Raw genomic sequence first — 20760 nt, 5'->3', positions numbered from 1 at the left:
GAACAAAAATACACAAATTTTACATGATCTTACTCCCCAAAGGATAACTAAACAAAGCTAAAAGACAAACCACGGACTGAAAGAAGATAAGAGAATGTACATAAGATACAGAGTTAATATCAAGAACATATAAAGGGCTTATAAAGATCAATAACAAAAAGCCAAATAATCTCATGGAAAAATAAACAGAAGATACATAGTGTTATTTCATCAAAAATAAGACCCCCAAATTCCAATAAGTATATGAGAAGTTGCTCAACTTCAATAATAATCAGGAAAAGATGAAATGACCGTGACGTTATCTCAGATCTATCAGGATAGTGTATGTATGGATGCAGATATACATATATACTTATTATACATGATCCTGGAAGAACAGAGAATTTCTGACAGTGTTACCCTTGGGGAGAAAGTAGAATAGAAGAAAGTCAAAGGGATTTTTCCCTTTTGAGCTACCCAACTCTGTATTGTTCTCATATTTATGAACATGGCTTCACATGTTGTAATATATTGATTGTACTGAGGCCCCAATTAATGACCTATCTCTACTCAAAGCCTTTGCCCTGCAACTGTAGAGTTTCCTTCCATCTGACTCTGGCTGGCCTTGTGACTTACTTTGGCCTATGGAATGCAAGTGAAACAGTGGCGTGCCAAGTCCAAATTAGGTCTCAAGAGGCTGACATGCTAGTACCTTTCTTCCACATTTGGGCTGCCATTTCCTAGAAAAAGCCTCAACTAGCATGCTGGAGAATAAAAAACCAGGTGAAAGAGAGTCTAGTTATCCCAGTCAAAGCTATTCTACAGCTGCCTACAAAGAGTTAACACCCAAAAGTACCCAGTCCAAAATCACCAGTAACTTTGGAGTGGTCTTGTTATGTCTTAACGGCTAAGACATGCATTTGCCACATACGAAATTTTTAAGAGAAAAAACTCCATTATAGCAAAAGTGACCACTGACACATACCCAGACACATATGTAACACTCCAAGCCTCCATTACTAATGTCATCCTTACAGTCTGCATCAAAACTTGCTCGACTCTTCCCACACACTGTCCAGTTCCTTATTTAGAAGATATTTGCTTCATCTGTGAAGCAAGGCCCCCATGTAAGCGAGGCTCAATTGCAATCTTTCCACGTATGTTCTAGCATGGTGTGTTCTGTGCCTTTATTTACCCTTCATGAGACTTCTGTAAACAATACTGTTGAAAAAAAAGACAACAAATAACAAATTGCTCATAAACATGTGCTGCATTTGACAGTAGATTCCAAGCCAACATGAAGAGAAATCAAAAGTTCTAACCTTTTATTATGTCTACTCCAACCTGAGTCAACAGTGACCCCAAAGCACATCTTAGCATAACATTATTCCATATCTTGATTTAGTGACATAGATCAAGTGCTTGTTGTGACAGAAGAATACAAACTTGAGAATCCACAGGCTGTATCTTGCCACAAACTAGTACTGTGACTCTGAGCAAGTCACTGAAATTCTCCAGGCCTTGATTTTTTTAACTCTTTATGAAACAAAGTTGGATGACTCATCTTTTAGATCCCCCCATTGTGAACATTCCATGAACCTGTGACAGAGAAACAAGCCCAGGGGCCTTCCTGTCATAGAAGCAGTGGTAACGAATAAAAGCAGTAGTAACGAATCCAATTAGTATCCTTGAGGATGCGGGTTTGATCCCTGGCCTCACTCAGTGGGTTAAGGATCCGGCATTGCCGTGAGCTGTGGTGTAGGTCGCAGACTTGGCTCAGATCCTCTGTGGCTGTGGCTGTGGCTGTGGCCGGCCGACGTAGCTCTGATTTGACCCCTAGCCTGGGAACCTTTGTATGTCCCACGTGCGGCCCTAAAAAGAAAAAAAAGGGGGGGGGGACCATTTCATCATTTCATTCCACTTCAGTCTCCAAAGATTCTGATGTACGTTCTCTCAGTCCAAATCACTCACTTGAAAAACCTGGACTGAAAGGAAGATTTCAGCCAAAAGCAAGCTGACAAGGAATTGCCCTCAGTAGCTCCTTAACACCTTATTGTTAAACTGGCTTAAATTGTACGTGTCCTCCAAGGAAGAGATGTTGACAGTTATGGTCAACATCTTCAGCTCACAGATGAAGAAACCAAGGCCCTGAAAGTCCTGCAATTTACCAGATGCCATCCAGCATTTTGGTGGGCAGGGGAGTTCTAATGTTATGTTGTCTAATACCTGGTGCATCCATGAATCCGCTCAAGCAAGACTTACTGAACACTCAGCACACACTACCAGCCACTCAGGATGCAGAAGATACTAAGACAAACTCATTGTTCTCATGGAGCTCACAGTCCAGGTGAAGTGATGAAGAAGGGAACAATGGCCAAACTCTAACATATGTGCAAAGGCAGAGGTATTTGTGGGATTCTTTGAGAATCCAGAGGAGGAAATATCTCACTCTGCATGAAGACACATGGAAGAGTTCATGAAAGAGGAGGTAGCTAGGCTGCATTTTGAAAAATAAGGAGTCTGTAAGTCATGCAGGGTTTGAGAGGAAAAGGCAGAGAACAAGGCTATGCAAAGACATTTACAACACACACACACACACACACGTATGTGTGTGTTTGAGAGACTGTAACCAGATGGATAATCTTGAATCTGGGATGCAGGTTGGGAATATAAGGGGACATGAAAGAAGAAAAAGGCAAGAATAAATAATGCAACAAAAGAGCCTTGACTTTTGCCTAGGGAGATGAGGATGGAGCCACTGAAAGTCTATAAACAGGCAAAGAACATAGTTATCCTTGCTTTCAACAAAGAGCATGCGCCTATAAAAGAGGAGACAAGAAGGCCCAGCTAATGGTCTAGAGAAAAAAAAATGACTAGTACAGAAATGAGAGTGCTGGGAGGCTAATACAAATCTACTAGTGCTCTTTCCACTAGTTTCTGCTGGATTTCATTCCCTCCAGCCTAAAAATGTCATTTGCCATCTAAACCCCAGTTCCCCGGGGAAGGCTTTGGAGATGCTCAGGATTCCTGGAGGGGGAAGGCCTGGACCAGAGCCCACTGCTGCTCACAGCTGGATCCATGAGCCCAAGGCTGCGCTGGTTGGTCCCAGGAGAACCATGGCCCCAGGGAATCCAGAGACCCACAAGACTAGATCACAGGTGGCACTGAAGTAAGAATCCAACAGACCTGGGTTAAATGGGAACAGAGCGTTCACTCACTTAGTGGCTGTGTAACTTTGATAAGGTTATTTCACTTCTCCAAGACTCAGGTCCTCATCTGCAAGGTGGAGATAGCATAACGCCTGCCCTATATTAAGGATGCATTAAATGAATGACACATGTGAGGCACTCAGTACAGAGCTGGTACATGGTAAGCACTCCACAATCCACAATTACAATTATTATCAATTAGCGTTATGCAATCAAGCACCATGCCTATTCCTAAAGAAGTCTGGAACCTGGCAGATGGTTCGAAAAACACCCTCCTCGATATCTCATCCCTTTTCTTCTCCTCCAGAGATCTCAGAGAGAAAATCTTATATTTAAAGGGCTGCTCCTCTGTTCCATAGCAGTGCTTCTTATATTCTTATAAAGTGTATTTATGCTAAGCACAATAAAAGATCAGATCTACCCTTGGAGTAGATAATAAAATTTTTAAAAATTATTTTCTTCTTTCTACAACTGAGTAGGCCCTCTTTCCAAAGGAGCAAATAAGGAGGGGGAAGGAGTGGGATGGACTGGGAATCTGGGGTTAATATATGCAAACTACTGCATTTGGAGCGGATAAGTAATGAGATCCTGCTGCGTAGCCCAGGGTACCATGTCTAGTCACTTACAATAGAACATGATAGAAGATAATGTGAGAAAAGGAATGTGTATATGTGTGTGTGTATGTGTGTGTGTGTGTGTGTGTGTGTGTGTGTGTGTGAGTGAGACTGGGTCACTTTGCTGTAGAAATTGACAGAATACTATAAACCAACTATAATGGAAAAAATAAAAACTATTTTTAAAAAGGAGCAAAAAATACTAGAATCAAAATATGTATCACAGGCTTATATTCCACATGGAAAAACCAGCATGCCTCCCTCCATTTCTCCTATCTCATGGTGATTTTGGGAGCTAAGATGTGGGGTTAAGAATGTCCCTTTATTTGAAAACTTTGCTGAATTTTCATCTGCTCACTTCTTGCCTTCATATTAAAAAAAAGAAAGAAAATAAAGCTAAATCTTCTACATAGCTGGAAATTTTCCTAAGTCTCAGCACCACTTAGAATGTTGGCAATATTAAGAGACCAACGATAAATACTTCTTGAATAATGAAGCCAGAGGAGAGAGGAAGGGTGGGAAGAAGGCAGGGAGCAGAGGAAAACTTTGGTGTGACTTTTACCTAAATGATTCTTCTTCAAAACTCTGAAACTTTACTGAGGAATTTTACAAGCTCCAGTCATGATGGAAGTGCTTCCTTTAGAGTTGCAGCTTGAGGGAGTTCCTGTTGTGGCTCAGAGGTAATGAATCCAACTAGTATCCATGAGGATGTGGGTTTGATCCCTGGCCTTGCTCAGTGAGTTAAGGATCTGGCATTTTCATGAGCTGTGGTGTAAGTAGCAGACATGGCTAGGATCCCACGTAGCTATGGCTGTGGTGTAGGCTGGCAGCTGCAGCACTGTTTGGACCCCTATCCTGGGGGCCTCCACATGCCACCAGTGTGGCCCTAAAAAGACAGCATCAACAAAAAAAGAATCGCATTCTTGAGAGGAAGCTGGAGACTTCTGTTGAGCATTTTAGATCAAAGATGTGGGTTTGAAGCTGAGGTTAATTCCCTCATATGGTAAAACCACTAAAATGAACATCACAAATGAAAGTTGAAGAAGCAAGGGACTGATTCTTTGAATTTAACTTTGTATTTTCCAAATAAGTATACTCGGCAAACGTTACATTTACAAAAACAGAGGTGGTTGAGTTGAATACCCAGGTAATGCAAACACCCAAATATACTGGTGTTTTTTTTTTAATTATTATTAGTTTGTCCATCTGCTTCTTCAATTTGTTTCACTTTTGATTGATCAGACCTTAGACTGAAATGACCAAATGATTTGGTCAAGGCTTCTAGTAAAAACGAATAATACTATGGGAAAATATTCATAATAAAAAGAAGATAGGCTACAGGGATGTATTATGCAACATGGGGAATAGTCAATATTTTGTAATAACTGTAAATGGAGTATAACCTTTAAAGATCATACAAAAAATTTAAAATAAATAAAGTTTTAAATGAATGACACAGGTATGTGCCAAATGATACCATTTTTGTTAAAATCTACATTTCTTGTCAAAAGATGTACATTGTGTGCATATATACAGAAAATTATCTGGACAGATTTATACTAAGATATCAGCAGTGATTTTCTCTGCTTAGTAAAATTAGGGATAATTTCCGTTTCTTTAATGTATCCTCTCCTTCCTTCCTTCTCTTCGCTTCCCCCTATTCTTGCTCTGTCTCATGCCTTCTGTTAGCATCATTTGATATAAAACAGTTATTAATGACTAATAAATCAGGTGTTGTCAACGGTGTATGTAAACCAAATGATCAAAAACTTCTGCTTAGGCGTCCCCTGGTGGCTCGGCAGGTGAAGGATTGGGTGGTGTCACTGCTATGTCTTGGGTCACTGCTGTGGCGCAGGTTCGGTCCCTGGCCCAGGAACTTCCATATGCCACAGGTGCAACTGAAAACAAAAACAAAACAAGACAAAAACAAACTTCTGCTTAGTGTGTAAATTAGTATAACAGGTAATAAATTGACAACACAATCCCGATCATCATTCTATGTTCCTTCCCTGTACTGTTCCCATGGTTTGACTTTAACTCTGTGAGGTACACACTCTAATTATTCTCCTTGGGCAAATAAGAGAACCTGAGTCACAACGATGTTACGTAACTTGCCCAAATTCATATCACGTGTACATTGTAAAAATCCAAAATTTTTGATGGTCCAACCAATAAGGGCAGCGATGGCCCTGGCTCACCATGCCATGTGTTAACAAAAAGTCACAGATGTGCCAAGACTTATCTCCAAAAGTGTTAAGCTGGTAAATGGTTATGATTTACTTCTGCTTTCTCCAACCTGGATTGATATAAATGCCACAAACAGCTACATTTACCAACCATGCCCAGTTGACTCCATTTTTAAGTATTTTTTAAGCTTTCTATTCTTTCTTCTGGTTGTTACAATAGTAAACCTCCTTAGCCTGTTAAGGGGTATGCATTTCTCCTAGGGAAAGGGGTACATGAAGAAGTTACTGTCACACCGGTATACAGTGGAGTACAGCACAGGTGTAGAATATACTAGGGAGGATCTCTATGCACTGATACAGAGTGATTTCCAGAACATACTGCTAAGCGACAAAAGCAAAGCGCAAAAGAGCATCTATAACACGGAACCCTGTGTGTAAGAAAGAAATGATTACACAGGAAAATACATGTGTAACGGCACATCTGTACAGAGGAAATACAGGAAGGATGAACCTGAAACCGAAGAGACTGATTACGTTAAGGGGGTGGAGGTGAAAGGGCTGGAAAGAATGGGCGATGGGTGCGGGGTAGCCGGGCAAGGATGGGGTGACACTCCTCTTGAGTACATCACCTTGTAAAGCTCTGGCTCTCAGACCCACAGTTACGGTTCATATTTTTTACATACCCCCAAGTAATGAATAGCTAAAATTTACCTGGATGAGGACTAGGGGAGAACTATCAAAAGGCAATAGAAAAATTAACAAGGAAGCTAACTCTATTTCAAAAGCATCACACAACCACACTGAAAGGATGGGAAATGATAAAACTAACCTAAACAACTGTGGAGAACAGTACTTTGGCTGAATACTGTAAGGTTAAAGACAAAAATAACTATAGAAATGCTACGATTAAGTCAATGTATAAGTTTCCTACAGTGGTATGGGTTAGCAATTCTGAAGCTACATAATGTGCCCACTAGAATTCAATAGGTAAATATATTGCAAAAATCAAGAACCATATTTCTCACTATTAGAGAAAAAAGTCATAAATTCAAAAAGAAGGAAGACACAATGAATCTGAGGTAACAATATAAATATATGGCTTTAACTATATAGATAGATATAGAAATACAGATGTGTGTATTGTGCAGGTTGGTATACTTATGTACGTTTCCCAGGTCTGTCTACCGAGAGGGCTTAGAGAAATGACACCCTAGTAGTAAAAAGGACACCTAGCATCAAGATCTCAGCTTCTTCTTCTTCTTTTTTTTTTTTTTTTTTTTTTTTTTTTGTCTTTTTGCTATTTCTTGGGCCGCTCACACAGCATGTGGAGGTTCCCAGGCTAGGGGTCTAATCGGAGCTGTACCCGCCGGCCTACACCACAGCCACAGCAACATGGGATCCGAGATGCGTCTGCAGCCTACACCACAGCTCACAGCAATGCCAGATCCTTAACCCACTGAGCAATGCCACAGATCGAACCTGCAACCCCATGGTTCCCAGTCAGATTCGTTAACCACTGCGCCACGACGAGAACTCCAAGACCTCAGCTTCTAAACAGCATTCTCCAACAAAGGACAACTTGGAAAAGCAGTTGATCCCAGGGGTAGGGCAGTAAAAATACAAATGAGCCTGGAATACAGTGTGAGGCCAAAAAGTTAAGAAATGTTTATATATGTATACACATACACACACACACACACACACATATAGCTTCTCAAGGGAACACAAGAACCAATCTGAAGAAGCTCCTAAAAACCAAAGTGGAAATGAGTTGAGTAAAAAAATTACATAGGAGTTCCCACTGTGACACCGCAGAAACAAATCCCACTAGGAACCATGAGGTTGTGGGTTCAATATCTGGCCTCGGTCAGTGGGTTAAGGATCCAACGTTGCCTGCATTGCTGTGGCTGTGGTGTAGGTCAGCAGCCGTGGATCTGATTTGACCCCTAGCCTGGGAACCTCTATATGCCACAGGCGCAGCCCTTAAAAAGCAAAAAAAAAAAAAAGTGAATATTGTGAATATTGGATCATGACTCATAGACTCAAATAAATATCCATGAGCCACAGATATAAATGATCAATTGTCTAGATAGATGGGAGAGAAAGACATCACTTCCTTGTTATGGAATTCCAATTAATAAATGTTAAATGAAAGAGAAGAGAAAATCACCATTAAGTAAATATCATAGTAACAATTGCTACAGGACTGAGATTCTCTGATGCATATGCATGAGTGGGTCATTTTTTTGTACAGCAGAAATTATCACAGCCTTGTAAATTAACTATACTTCAAAAAAACTTAAATCAAAAAAACAGCAGGTAAAACCTTGAAGAGAAACAGGACGTGCACGGTCTCAAAGCATTTTTCCCTCAAGATATTTGTCAATAACCTGGGGAAAGAGAGTAACTGCCAAGTGAAGAAAACCAGCAGAAACCGTCTTAACAAGTGATCAAGGTCACCATTACCAGGAATGAAACATTCTGACATCACGAATCCCGTAAAATGATGCACTAAGAAGGACACAACATCATTTCTGCGGAATTTTTTTTTTTTTTTAGGGCTATACTTGCAGCGTATGGAAGTTTCCAGGCTAGAGACTGAGTCAGAGCCGCAGCCGCTGGCCTACACCACAACCACAGCAATGTGGGATCTGAGCAGTGTCTGGGACCTACACCATAGCTCACAGCAACGCTGGATCCTTTACCCACTGAGTGAGGCCAGGGATCTAACCCGCAACCTCATGGTTCTTAGTCGGATTCGTTTCCGATGTGCCATGAGGGGAACTCCCGGAATTCTTGCCAAAGATAACTACCTCAGTCCAATCATGGGAAAAGACCAGACACACAACTTGAAGGACATTTGGCAAAATATCTGATCTATACTCTTCGAAAATGCCAAGTTCATAAGGGTTAAGGTAAGCAGAACTGTTAAGAGATTTCAGGAGGGTAAGGAGAAACAACAACAAAATGCAATGTGGTGATGGGGGATGATATGAAAGAGGGAATGTCTATAGATGTATGACTGGGTTACTTTGTTGCACAGCAGAAATTGGTACAACGTTGTAAATAAACTATACTTTAATAAAAATTAAATTAAAAAAATTAATTTCATGGAGTTCCCATCATGGCGCAGTGTAAACGAATCCAACTAGGAACCATGAGGTCAGAGTTTAATCCCCAACCTTGGCCTCGCTCATTGGGTTAAGGATCCGGCGATGCCGTGAGCTGTGGTGTGGGTCGCAGACACAGATCGGATCTGGCATTGCTGTGGCTGTGGTGGAGGCTGGCAGCTGTAGCTCTGACTCAACCTCTAGCCTGGGAACCTCCACATGCCTCCGGATGCGGCACTACAAAGCAAAAAAAAAAAAAAAAATTTCAAAATTATCCCCCCCCCAAGAAAGAAATGCAATGTGGGATCCTGAATGGAATCTCAGAAAAACAAGAAGACTTTAATAAAAACAAAAACTGGTGACATTTGAATGAGGTCTTCAGTTTAGTTATTGGTATTCTACAAATGTTAACTTCTTGGTTCGACCATCTCACTGTATATGGTTAAGCAAGGTTTTAAACATTTGGGGAGCCTAGAGCGGGGATATATGGAAACACTCTGTAGTAGTGTTGCAACTTCTCTCTACATCTAAAAGCAGTTTGAAATCAAAAGCAATAAGAAAAGGTACTGTCTAAATTGCAAGTGCTTTTGAAGAAGGCAATCTCTTTTGAGGGAAAAGACCAAATCTGGGGGGAAAATATTCTCCTGTGAAAATAATACCAGGGAAACAACATTTGGTTAAAAATTCCCACTTTTAGACAGTTACCACTTAAGAATCTCTATCAGGAGTTCCCATCGTGGCGCAGTGGTTAACAAATATGACTAGGAACCATGAGGTTGTGGGTACGATCCCTGGCCTCGCTCAGTGGGTTAAGGATCTGGCGTTGCCATGAGCTGTGGTCTAGGTTTCAGACTTGGCTTGGATCCCACGTGGCTGTGGCTCTGGCGTAGGTCGGTGGCTACAGCTCCGATTAGACCCCTAGCCTGGGAACCTCCATATGCCGCAGAAGCGGCCCTAGAAAAAGGCAAAAGGAAAAAAAAAAATCTGTATCAACAATCCCATCCCTTGCATTCAACACACTTGTGAGGCTTTATTCTTTAACTACGACCCACCTTCATTTTCCAGTGTCAGCAGAGGAATCTTTCCTTTTCCACAGACGGGACCTCAAGAAGCTTTCGAAGCTGTTTACAACTCCGACTGCATTTGATTTTCAGCCTAAAGGAACCCCACGGCGAAGACGGACAGCTTGAGCAGTTTATTTCACTTTTGTTTGCTGAGGTGTTGTATTTCTTTGCTTTCTCACATGATAAAAAGAGCCCTTTTTTTTTTTCTTTTTCCTACTCCTCCACCCTGTTCTCCCCTATTTAACAGGGTCTGTTAGAAGGAAAACTATCAAGAGGCAGCTCTGCAAGTTAATCAGTCCGGGCCCCAGTGCCCAGGAACTGTTTGTTACAACAGCAAAGGGAATGAAGCATATATAATGAAGCCTCCAAGCAACAGACTAATTAATACCTCTCTCTTCTTTGAAGAAAATGACCCAATATTGAACTCCAGTGAATTATACAACATTTTAATTTACTATCTGCTCAAAGGATGACTGCTTTATAAAATGCATTCCTATGTATTCATTCTCTGATAACACGAGTAGTCATTCAAATAGGAAACACCACCCCCTAACCCCCTGGCCAAAGTCTTAAAAGAAACACTACAAGGACAAGTAGCTATTTAATATATGCCACTATACTCATGCCTTTTGTTTCTACCAAAGGAGACACCACACGGAAAGAATGCTATATGTTGCCAGCACACAGGAGCAGTCAGGAACTTTTTACTTGCTGCTTTCTCCTGCCCTGCCTCCACCTTTCCTCATGTTGTTATCAGCAGAGTGTTTGCAAAGACTTGCTTTGCAGACAATAATTCAGAAAATAGGCCAGGGATAAATACCCTTAGAAAGAACAGGGGAAATCTTACCTGGTAGTCAAATGGAAAAGTGCTGAGGGGTTACTTCAAAGGCAGCATGGCCAAGTCCTAAACCTCACTTTGTCAGCAGTCACAGGAACAAGAAAATCTTAAGACTCCTGAGTCTATCCTTATCTGTGTACTGTGACACTGGAGGGAGATGCCTCGAATGAACTTTCTGGCTCAAAAATGATTCTGCCTATAGTCAAGTATTCTTAGTGTTGCCAGATCTAGCAAATAAAATTACAGGATGTCCAGATGCAATATGTGAGACACACCCTAGAAATCATTCATTGTGTCACTGGAATGCAAATTTAACTGAGTGTTCTATATTTTGTCCAGCAACTCGCTGGCCCCTTCTAAGAAATGGATAAATAATGCTACAATTTAATTTCCAGGCCTGGAAGCTTCTGTTGGTTCACCACTTCTTCATTGTGGTGCTCAAGTAATTTACTTACTGTCTCTATTTCCTCATCTGTAAAACAGGCTAATAATAATAATCATTTCTTACAATGCAGAGTTGTAAGGAATAAATCCAATAATGTGTCCAATGCTTAGTGCAATACTATGCATCTACTCAATGTCTGCTCTCATTATTATTGTAGTTACCTTATTATTACTATGTACATGAAATAGGATATTGCTGGAACAGTACACAAGACAATAAGTGAAGTTTTAGATTTTATCAGAAAGATAGAACATGTCTTTGCTAAGCAAGGTAGAGAGAGAAGAAAAGTCTGTGAATAAATTGAGAATCCCTAAATTACACTGTAAGATTTTCCTGTAATCCCTTAATAATAATCACTGTCAGGCTTCAGAATGAAGAACGTTTACGGAACTTTCTTGCAGTGTTTTATACATTCCATTTTTCATTTCAATTCAGAATAAAAGGCAGAAGAATTGGAGTGAAACAACTGAGATAAGCCCAAACAAAAATGAGGAAAAGGTATATATGTAAATTAAGAACACACTTATTACCAGCCCTTCAAAAAAAAGAATTGACAGTGACCTCCAGTAAAATGTTTCTGTGTAGAGGCTGGTTGACAATCCCTTTCCAAGATTACCTATGCCTGGAAGGCAGCCAATATTTAAGCTTTTTTCTTAGAAGTGTCCTATCTGCCTCTTCCACCTTCTTTCCTTCAAGAAGTCTCCTAAGAACCCATCAACACCAACACAAAGGCTGGAAAATAGCATTTTCCTCTTGGCTGGATGCAAAAACCAGAACAGCAGAAAGGTTCTCACTGAAAACTGTTTGAATTTTCAGCTATCAACTCATTCTTTCTGCTGACTAGAGGGGTAAAAATATATATAAATAAAAGTGACTCTCAGCCTCCCATTACACTAGCACTTTCCAAAGAACATTCCCTCTTTCCCGAGGGCCAGGATCAACGGAAACGATTCATTTTCTTTATGACTAGTCTTCATAGGTATTTGAGGGTGTTCCACAGACTCGGATGCAACCTTTTCCTCTACCTGGTCTCAAGAGATTGATTATTCCTGCCAATTCAGGTCTATCTTCCCCTTAACAAATCCAGTGGGTTCTTTCCCTACTCAATCAGATAAACTCCAGAGTTAAACATTTTGAGGAATTTTTTTTTTTTGCAGTGCACTGCCACCACTTCTAAAGAATATGTGGATCTCCTCCTTCCCCCCCTTATTTCCACCACTTTGAGACAACTTTGCTCATTTCAGAAGTACACTCTGATGTTCACTGCAGGGGATTTTCCCAATGATTAGAAGAACACCTTTCCAGTTATCCCATTCCCATTTTCAATAGTAATTTAAAAAATGAACTTGAGAAAGTCAAATTGAGAGCTGAGTACATTAAATAGCAACCTTTGCAGATGTATGTGTGACCTAATTTGGGGATATTATCAATTACCTGAAAATAAATGGCACTTTAAAGCAATGGCAACCTCAGAAAAGAAAATCATGGACTTGGAGAAGAGACTTGTGGTTGCCTGATGGGAGGGGGAGGGAGTGGGAGGGATCGGGAGCTTGGGCTTATCAGACACAATTTAGAATATATTTACAAGGAGATCCTGCTGAATAGCACTGAGAACAATGTCTAGATAGTCATGTTGCAACAGAAGAAAGAGTGGGGGAAAAACTGTAATTGCAATGTATACATGTAAGGATAACCTGACCCCCTTGCTGTACAGTGGGAAAAGGAAGAAAAAAAAATATTTTTAAAAGTCTATCACTATATAATTAGGGCTTTATTACTTTTCTTTTGAGAAGAAATGGGAGGAAGATACATAAATACCTTTGAGATGTGAATGTTTCCAAAGAAGAAATACAATGAAGGAAAAAAAAATGTATTATGGAATTAGAATCCATAATCCCCACTCTGTTACTTACTATTATTTCATATTCTGAACCTTGGTTTCATCTGGAAAAGCCAAATAACAGTGCCTAACTTAGTTTGTTGTTTGATTAAGCCTAATAGTGTAAAGAAGACCACCAAGCATCGTGTCTGGCAGTTAGTAGGTGTTCAATAAATGCTAATTCCCATCATGGTCTCTTCAGCATTCCCTTTTGAAATGGAAATATAACTGAAAAGGCCACAACCTGCTTTCTTTATTACTTCTTAACATTTTTTTTATTAACCTGGCAGAAACATGAACAGGGAAAAACAAGAAGCCCGTGCTAGAAAGGGATCAATAACTTGTGATGAAGAGCGATGAATCTTCTTGTCAGAATTCACCATAGAACACACTAGGAGCAAAGTTTATTCTTAGGCCTAATTAAACTTGCAGAGTTTATCTTTTCTGCTCTCTTAATGGAATTCTTCACCCAAGACGGAGCCTACTATCACTGTGGAAATGAATCATGAAGAGAGATCTGGAAAAAGAAAAAGAACCTAAGCAATGGAGGACCTTCTGATGAATGCAGGCATCTTTCTCAATCCTGGGTGACAAAGTACAGAGTCAGAAGCACACAGCTGGGACCTAGTGTGAGCACTGAAAGTGCTCCTCAGATGATTCTGGTACCTGACAAGGTGCAAGCACCACGTGGATGCAAATGGAGCTTGTGCCTGGGAAGTCAGGAAGCTCTGAAACAGAGAGCTGCACAAAATCAGTAAGCACTGAGATATGAGCTGAAAGAAAGTAGAACATCTGTAATGGAAAAGTTCATTCTACTTCCCCCAAAGAATTAGATAACCATGGGGTCTCTTCCTTTGAAGGAAAAAAAATCTACATGGAAAAGAGCTGTGTCTTTTGTACTAAAGGGTTTTCTCTACCTTTCCCCCGACACCCGCTCCCCAACCCCATGGACTGAGACAGCAAAGAGTCAATGCACAAAGCCAGTTCATTTCATGAAAAAGTATATTCAGCCAACGTCATCAAAACTGTGAGGGAGGGACCTGCATGGAACCTATAGTTAGACTCAAAATATACTTTATTGATCCCTTAACAAGCTTCTGAAACATGGTGAAATTTAATATGGGCAGATGGAAGGAGAAAGCTGGAAGATGAAAGGAGATTAGGGCAGTGAGCTTGTAAGTAACTCTAGGAAAAGACTTTGAAGGAGAGTGAAAGCTGTTAGCTGTAATTCATAGGGTCCTGGGAGTCCATAGAGCTTTTAGGGCTGCCTTAGTATGATGTTTAATGAGAGGAAAAGCCCCAATGAGAGGCAGGAAGGACCGACTACAGAAGGTGGTGCCAAATGCTGGAAGAAGGAAAACTATAACCGACCAGACCAGAGCTGGAAAGTCCTGGAGCTATAGCTCTGCTGGGGGCTTGGAAGAGAGGGAAAGATAGAGTGTTTAGAGGCACAATTTAACAAAACTGAACTTAAAATCATTTAAAGGCTAGTTTTGATTCCTTATTTGAGAGATACCAACATTGTCCTTGGACTGGGAAAAAGTAATAGAAACTTACATCTTCATTACATTCCACTCGAACCCATGGACAGGAGACCCAAATTTTGGAGGCAAAGGGTATGCGTCCCGGGACTGAAAGATTTCCAGCTAAAGAAAAAGACCCTAAAGTTCACCTGCTTACAATCTTTATCAGTATGTGTCTTTTTCCTCTAAGGAACTCTAAATTTCTTGTCTTTGCATCTTCCATGGTGCCTAGTGAAATGTCTGTCTCAAATATCTTGAATTTAATTTGATCAAAAATCATAATATGATCAGAAGCGATCTGGTCTGAGTTCTCAAGTGGTGTAAACCTAGGTTGAAATCAACTTCATCACATATTAGCGGGATGGTATTGAATAAATTAATTATCCTCTCTAAAACTCATCTTCCTCATCTATAAGATCCAATTGTTAAGAAAATTAAAAGAGTTACTGTGTATAAAGTACTTACCACAGTGCCTAGCAAATTACAAGCATCTAAAAAAACAGTAGCTATTGTTATTTTTATTGTTGAGCTCTTTATTTTTTCTTCTCACACACACAATCCATGGTATCTGAAGCTACACATACATCAGTCAGCCAGAAACCCAAGTAAATCAATGAATAAGAAAAGAACACCAATCAATCTTCCAATTTTTCTATTCTGACAAGATCCTGGCAACTGGTAGTGAGGAAAAAAAAAATCTGCTGCAAAGATTCATCATCTATGTTATCAAATCAGAGTCAGATGTCCCAGTTAGCAGAAGTCTTTACAAATGAAGACAATTAGTAGAATTAGACAATTAGTAGAATTAGTAAAATAATACAAAGCTGTTTCATTCAGCCTTCTTCAAAGACCTAAGCCAAAAAATAAGCAAATGAAAAATACTCCCCCTAAAAACAATTGAGATACCTTGGCTTGTGAAGAAATGTTGAAAACGGAAAGCAGAACTTTAGTTAAAAAGTACAAGGTGTTTTAGCATAAGAATGAAAATTAATAAAGTAATTAATAACATTATTCTGGCCCAAAGACAACACTGTGCTTAGAATGCTGGCTTAGAGTTGCAAAGGAAATTACTTTATAGTTTATGAAGTTATACCTCCAGCGAAGATGGCTATCAGGGGACAGATAGAGGAAATCATCTTAATATATTTTGGGTAGGCTCAAGGAAATGTTGGAGCCTTAGACTGAGACCTAGATATGGCTGCGTCCGAGATCCAGATGCATATTTTAAAAGGAGTGGCACTGAAATAAGTGAATGGCATTGGATGATGTCACTTCCAAGTAAATAAATGCTAAGATCCAAACTATTCCTATTTTTGAAGACAGTGCCATTTAATTTTGTTCTTTTCCTGCTACTCCTACTTTCCACATTGAGGGATATTCCAGATGTTCCCCCCGGACACCCGATGGTTTAGCGATACTTAAAATTCAGCAAAGAACACTCCTACCTGCAGGAGATACCTCCCCTTCACTGTTATGGATGACTGACATATAAACAAACACAATGCCTTGAACCAGCTCTTCTCTTGCAAATATTCACACATCAAACAATCCTCTTTCCTCATTTTCATAAAGATAGTTCTGACCATATTATCATAGCTAAAGGACAAAGTATATAGCTCTCAAAACTCATTTGATCTTCCTTATCTAAGTCATACTTTAAATGCAGATAACAGAAACCCTTTCTCTACGTAAAAGGGTTAAGCTTAGGGGAAGAAAAAGTGAAAGATTTTCTGGGTCATTCTAAATAGGCTTTGGAGAAAGAATCGCTAAGTGTGAAACTCCTCACCTACTGCATTTCATTGATCAAAGCATTTTGTAAAACAAGCAAATGCAGAATTTTGAGAGGCATTTAAAGGACTTGTCTTTTGAATGTTAATTCCCTTTGCTTAATTTATCATTGATTTCCATTCTCTTTTCCTCTCTTATACTATCACCATGTATAAGGGAATATAAAAAGACTTATTTGTCTAGAAATGAGCTTGAATTGTTCACACTGAAGATACTCAAAGAGTCTACAAAGTGTAGGATGTGTGCATTCATTCAGATCCTAAGAACATCAGGGCATCCCTACTATGTGCCGGCCCCTGGTTTCACAGGTTAGGGCCCTACCCCTGCCTCCGAATACCACACAGCAGGGCCTTTCCAACATGTCTCAGACTCTGCAATTCCCAAGACAGATGCTTTGGGATGTTCTGCTCACAAACTATCTATCAGGAAGCTCATCAGTAGAGTCCAAGCCAAGAGCCTGAAGGAAAGCACAGTCCCCAGGCTTGTACTTCCTTGTACATATCCTTTTTGCTTGGACATTGGCTGGTCAAGCACAGCTGAATGCTGCCCACCCCCGCCACGAGGGCCCATCAGGGGAGGATGGCCCAGCACTGCCATAGTCCCTCCCTCATCTGTTCTGGTTTTAAAGATTCCTCCATATCCACTGTAGAGAAGATTTAATCCCCCAATGGCCCCAACTATAAACAGGGAAACCTTCTTGCTGATACCATGTACCCCCTCTTCCCTTCCTTCCCCAGCCCTTCTCCTCTATACACCTTCTCACCCCCTTCCAAACTCTGCGGGCTAGAATAGTAATAATATAGTCCACATATAAAATACTAATTTTGATTGTAATTTTTGATTACAATAAAACTATCTGTCCTGCTCAGAATGCTTTTCAATCTCATAAGGAGGATAACAGTAATATTTATACCACGTGCAAAGGCCCTGCAAGGCAGGTATCAGGGCCAGGCAAATTGAGGCTTGCGGAGGTTAAGTGACTTGGCCAAGGTCAAATAGCAAATGATAAGAGCTAATATTCAAACAAGGTCTGTTCAGATGCCAAAGCCCAGCTTTCAAAACGCCCCCACGCTGCTTCATAAGGTCAAGACGTGAGAAGAAAAACAAAAATAAGATTACAGCACCAGGTATCTGTTGAATACAAATTCATTTCCCTTCAAGCTTATCAGAAACCAAACGAAAAGAAGCATTTCAGTTTATTCCAACAGAAGAAAAACACTGCAGAATAAAGTGAACGTAGCCTAAACTTTTGATTTGGTCTACCATGCGTTAGAACTCAACAGTGGTTTATGTTTAAATGAATGCTGGGCATGGAATAGAATATGATGCAGGTTAATTGATTTATGGATACTGTGTCTCTTAATAACTCACAGTTAGCAATTCCCAGTTTAAATAAGAGCTTGCTCAAAACACTTAACATTTTCTTTGGATACCTGTGGTTAGAGCAAAAGATACCCACCATGCTAACCCGATCAGCTAAGCCTGCAGTGAGTGTTTCACTCCTACCACCTGCATATTTGCTCTGCCCAGTGCTTTGCTCCATAGGTCACATTGCTCCTATGTTCCCTCCCCCAAAACTGAGTTTCATGCTCAATATTCAAGATGGTCATATCATCTAATGACTTCAGCTCTATAGTCATTTCTCCATTTGTGAAAACCTTAGACATCACTGACCTTGACTTTTCTTCTGATATATCACTTTCCAAGCTTTTTAAACATACATATATGATGACATATGACTATATAAATAATTTACCTATTTCTTCTGCATGCAAACCAAAAAACTCACTCAGGGTTTGGTCTTTGTTTTTTGTTTTTGTGTTAAGACCAGGTCGAGTCCAGTTTAAGAAGAATATTTTTCTTGGCCTGTAGTCCAATGATAATGACAAAAATAACATTCTATTTCTCAATTCCCCCTTTTTGACCAGTTTTGAAGGACTATTTCATTTTCAATGGTGCTATTGCATTTTTACATACTTGATACCATTGAGTCGTCAATTTATTTCTGTTTATTGCATGAGCATTATTACTCTTCTCAGCTCAATAATTTTTATAATTCATACAATCAATGAACATTAGTTGAGTCTGACTTTAAATATAGACTTCCATAGAGAGAAACTATGTGTACCAAAGATGGCCCAAAACATGAACATCACCAAGTAATTTGCTAGAATGCACTTAAGCATTTTTTTGTTGTTCGGTAAACATCTCTGTCCTTCCACATATGGACATCAGTATTACTCAACAGAAATATGATGCAAATCATGTACATGATTTTGATTTTTCCAGTGGCCACATTTAATAAGGCAGAAAGGGAGTTCCCACTGTGGCCCAGTGGTAATGAACCTAACTGGTATACATGAGGACGCAGGTTCGATCCCTGGCCTTGTTCATTGGGTTAAGGATCTGGCATTGCTATGAGCTATGGTGTAGGTCACAGACATGGCTTGGACCCCACGTTGCTGTGGCTGTAGCATAGGCCAGCAGCTGCAGCTCTGATTCAACCCCTAGCCTGGGAACTTCCAAATGCCATGGGTGCACTGTAAAAAGAAAAAATAATAAAATTAAAAATAAAAAGGCAGAAAGACGCAACCTCAAATCAATTATACTTCAATAAAACTTTAAAAAATGAAAAAAAGATAGTTTATAAATTTGTTAAAAAGTCAAAAAAAACAGGCGAGATTAATTTGATTATTATCCTTAATTAAAGTATTAATATAAATTAATACATTATATTTGACCCAACATATCTAAAATATTATCATTTCAATATATAATCATATTAAAAAACTAGAGTTATTCTACTGTTTTTTTGTATTAAATCATCAAAATCTGAGGCATATAGTCACAATTACACTGTTTGAACCGGCACGTTTTAAGTGCTCAGTGCCACATGTGGCCAGTGGCTACTGCATTGGACCGTGTAGGTCCAGATCAGTGGTTCTCAACCTCACTGCTCACCTGGGGAGCTTCTATACATTTTAATTCTCAGGCCACCCTCCTAACCAATTAATTTAGAATTTCTGGGAGTAAGACCCACCCATCAATATTTTTAAAGCTCCCAGGTGAGCACAATGAGCAGCTAAAATTGACAACCACTTGTCAAAAATGGTAAAAGAAGGTTGAACGTGAACGTCATCATTTGCTTGTTTCAATGTCATGCAGGGGGAGGGTGGCTGCAACAATGAGTGACATCGGGGGGATCATAACTTGTGATAGAGATATCACAACAAATATTCTCAATGCTGTGGTAACCATGTAAATAAAACATAAAACAAAAGATACAACAGGATAGTAGAGAGAAAGAACCACAATGCCTGATGAAGGGTAAATCCTCAGGCACTGGCTGATAGAGGTGGTTAAACGTCATCAGATCAGGATGGGGAGAGTATTTTATGACTGGGGCAAGAAGAAAGGGTTTCAGTGATATCAGCAAAAGGCATTTTAGTTGGTGCCATAAAAACCTCATTCATCAGAACCTAATTCAGATTGTATGATTTCTTTTTTTTATTTTTTTATTTTTTTTTTTTTTTTTGCTTTTTAGGCCCACACCTGAGGCATATGGATGTTCCCAGGCTAGGGATTGAATCGGAGCTACAGCTGCCAGCCTGCGCCACAGCCACAGCAATGCAGGGTCTGATCGAAGCTGCATCTGTGACCTACACCACAGCTCCGGGCAATGCCAGATCCTTAACCCACTGAGCGCAAGGCCAGGGATCAAATCTGCATCCTCATGGATGCTAGTCCAGTTCGTTAACTACTGAGCCACAAGGGGAACTCCCAGATTGTATAGACTGTATAATTTTTGATAGATGTTGGGCCAGAATTTACTTTTGCCCTACATCTAGGGAGAAAAAAAAAATGGTTTGCTAAGTAAAATAAGATTTTAACAGATCATTTAAAATTCTCAATACATTATCTAAACAAATAAAAAACAACTGACACAATCGCAAGTGAAACTCTCTGAATCTAAATTAGATAACTGCATTGTGTGTGTTAAAATGTCGTCAAAGTTATTCAATTATACTTTTAAAGAAAAGCATAGTAATTCAGACTTATTCCAAATGTATAAGTCTTCTTGTGATATGAATACAAATTACCTTGAGTCTTTTCTTCTATAGTCTT

The 20760-nt window shown here is 39.8% G+C and overlaps 1 protein-coding gene across 6 annotated transcripts in view; it reads right to left on the bottom strand.

The window, feature by feature from the left end:
- The window catches only part of GRM8 (glutamate metabotropic receptor 8), an 811904-nt gene that overhangs the window by 498739 nt on the left and 292405 nt on the right, over nucleotides 1-20760 (bottom strand). The window contains exon 1 of one of the 6 annotated variants that reach the window (XM_021079056.1): nucleotides 10151-12958. The exons of the other annotated variants lie outside the window; for them this stretch is intronic. The gene's annotated coding sequence lies outside the window, so the exon portion shown is untranslated. Of the gene's footprint in view, nucleotides 1-10150; nucleotides 12959-20760 lie in introns of those variants that run through there. 6 annotated transcript variants of the gene reach the window in all.

This window comes from Sus scrofa, chromosome 18 (genome assembly GCF_000003025.6).
Source record: "Sus scrofa isolate TJ Tabasco breed Duroc chromosome 18, Sscrofa11.1, whole genome shotgun sequence".
NCBI classification, from domain to species: Eukaryota; Metazoa; Chordata; class Mammalia; order Artiodactyla; family Suidae; genus Sus; species Sus scrofa.
The sequence above is the reverse complement of the archived record's forward strand: the minus strand, read 5'-3'. Positions and strand labels throughout refer to the sequence as shown.